Source organism: Acartia tonsa, chromosome 4 (assembly GCF_053477335.1).
Source record: "Acartia tonsa isolate MP-2025a chromosome 4, ASM5347733v1, whole genome shotgun sequence".
Taxonomy (NCBI): Eukaryota; Metazoa; Arthropoda; class Copepoda; order Calanoida; family Acartiidae; genus Acartia; species Acartia tonsa.
Genome location: NC_137263.1, coordinates 44,033,137 through 44,036,405, shown reverse-complemented (window position 1 = coordinate 44,036,405; position 3,269 = coordinate 44,033,137).

The window sequence follows — 3,269 nt, the reverse complement described above, 5'->3', positions numbered from 1 at the left end:
TGAATATTGTTGTTGTTAAAAACCTTTAGTTATTATTTGCACGCAAAGCTTGTTCTTTACATCACCGTTTCCCGAACATTTTTTTTGCCATTTAACATATTTACTTTGTCAACTTTTTTGCGTGCTTATTATAAGAAAAGCGTTAAATGGTCGGTAGATATCTGTTACTGGTTAATATTGGAGCTAATGTCGACGTAAAAAGCAGGAAATGTCTGTAAATTATACAGGTACCCAAAGTTTTTATAAACAATGTCTCTCACTCGTTGGATTGAGAACTTTTGGCACTATTATTAAATCTTGATTGGTTGGTTTAAACGAGCAGTATTAAATCTTTCCGGCAAATAGTTTTAATCTACAGAAGAGGTAATTTTTTTATTATCATTGGGAATGTAAATCAATTTATCGTCCATTGTCTTATCCATCAAGTAAGTCTCTTGACTTTTAGGTCATAAAATCAACAATTTAAATATTTTTTTCAGTATCGCTTCGAAACCTTCTAATATCCGATGGATTAGAACTAGTTCTCAGCCATACTGAAAAATTATGTATAGCATCGTATTCCATCCAGTTTTCTACGATACACATGTGTACAATAATTAGATAAACCATTTTATATCCGTGGAAAGCTGTTTATAATAAGATGTGATAAAAAACTATACTGATATTATCTTTATTGAAGCATTGTATTCTAATGATATAATTGTCCTTGTTATTGTTAAAATTATTTTAAGAAGGATGATAATTTAAGTGGTGGATTTATTTAAATACTTTAAGCAAAGGCATTATTAACAATGGATAAAGGAAGAGATAAAAAATTGTATTGTTATTTTGTCAATAAAAGTATTTAGCTAAAATATGATTGGAATATAGTTATGTCGGTATTATGTCAACCACGACCACTTTTATTTAATATCCTATTATATAAAGTCGTAAGTATATTTTTGTCTGAAACTTAAGATATCAATAACTACTGATCCTATTCGATTCTCTATTTTTGGTAGGTTTCACATCTGTCCTGTAGTGGTTTTAGACTATTTATTTCAAGATTTAAGTCTTGGGATGGTTTTAAGCTATTTTTCCAGCCCCTCTCTGCCCCTTCGAATACAAAGCTCATAGATACTAGGGGTGTATTTGATGATAGAAGAATAGAATTATCCAATTTTTAAACATATTTATTTAAACAAAATCCATGGTATTTAAAAAAATCAGAGTAAGGTGGGTGGATGGATGGTGGTACCCTTTTTAAGGGGGTGGGGGGGGGGGGGATCGGTGATAATTTCTACGGAAAATACCAATAGGATTAACAAAATATAGGAGGAGGGAGGTAATTTGAATAACATTTATTAAAAACTACTATATTTCAATATACTAAAAACAGCAAAATATGTTATAACTTTATGTATTTAACAAATTATATATTCTTTTCATACTTCTTACCTATGTATTTTTGATCTTTTTGTCATCTTGTTGCTGTATGACTTATTACACAAACAATAAAGAAACAATGTATAAGAAAAATGCGAAAAAATTATAATTGATAAATGACAATTAAGCTTCAAAATGATTAATCTAAACAGGCCAAAATTAGCTGTAAAATAACCAATTTTTACTCTATTCAACTACCTTACTTGCATTCGAAGATTTTTTACCTGGTTTATTGATTGCTATTTTTAAAATAATGTTAGGTTACAAAAACACCATGTTTATTAGTTGAAAAAAAACTAGGTGGGCAATAGTAATGAAAGATTTGTATCTATGACAGACAGACATCTAAATAAATCAAAACTATCCAACAAAGGGGACATGTATTAAGAAAAAAGTACTCTAAAAGTTGACTGCATTGATGAGTGATTTGAACTTGCTACCCTATCCCATAATCCTATTCAAACTAAAGATGTTAAAATGGTTCCTAGCTGCTAGGTGAGGTGCGCGACATAAATAGTTAGAGTAGGATGGATGTCTTGGCATAAAACAGGCGCTCCTCGTTACCTTGCAGAGTTAGGACCTCCAGACAAAGGTGGTGAAATCAAAGGTAAGTTGGTTGTCTGTAGAACTTTTTTCTGTTCCACAATCATATCCTTTTATCCCTGCACAATCACCTATCAATTCTATTTCATAACAACACCCCCTGTCTATGACATCAAAAATTTCCAAAACCTTTTGTTGTTTTACCCTCCCCCCCCCCCGATAATCTTCCTTCATTGTGAATCTTTTGTTTTTGTGTGAGTGTCACTACAAACTAGGAGAATTATGTTTATAAGTAGCGCAGCATTAGTAGTTAATAACAGCTGTAACGAAAAAACAGAACAGTGAACTGTTTTTTTTAAAACAAGGTTGACAACATCCATAATTAGGGGGAAAATCACGAATCCTGTCATGTTTTTCAATATTTACATTTCCGTAGCATGACAAACAGACCGACGGACCAGGTAAATTATATACTCGGTAAATAGGGAGTCTTAACAAAAAAATTTTGTCGTCTGCTTGAATAGAATCCGAGATATCCACATTTTTATTAGCAGTTGTTTAAAAAAAAACATAATTGGTTAACAAGAAGGGTGAAAATGAGACTACTATTCAATGATTACAATCTATTTAAATCATGAATGTTACCCTTGTTTTTTTCAATCTCTTGCAAAAATCATCATATAGTTCCTTATGACTGATTTTAGTCAGGAATAAGGTATAACCAACAAGCAAAATAAATCTAAAATAATATTTGGGGGGCAAACGGAGAGGTCGTCAATTTTACGATGTGTTGCCCCCCAACGACAGCTGAAAAACACGTATAGGTTTTGTGATTTTCTTCCGAATTAATTTCGTTATTGGTATGAGCTGGATTTTAGTATATTTATAAGAAAGAGTTATCCAAAAAATTACCTTTAACCAGAGTCATGCAGATTATCCACCCACTACACCCCTCTAAACCCTCTTGACCTACACCCCGTGATAACACCCAAGAGAGGTGTCAAGGTGAAAAAGTGAGAGTGTGTGAAAACATTTTTCAAATTAAAGGACGCTATTGGAAATCTGAGAATGTTGATTATGTAGAGAGGGGTGTAAAAGGACACCCCCCAAACGCTAAAACTACACCACTCTTGTGTTCTATAATACACCTCCTCGATTTTGGCTTTGAGGGGTTGTCAAAGCTTTCGGGTACGATTCAGCCACCCCCTGGCAAAACGAAACTGATCACAACGTTCAAATTATACAAACGCACAAAACCTGAATAAGGAGTTGCTTTAATAATAAAGAAACAAAAATCCTTA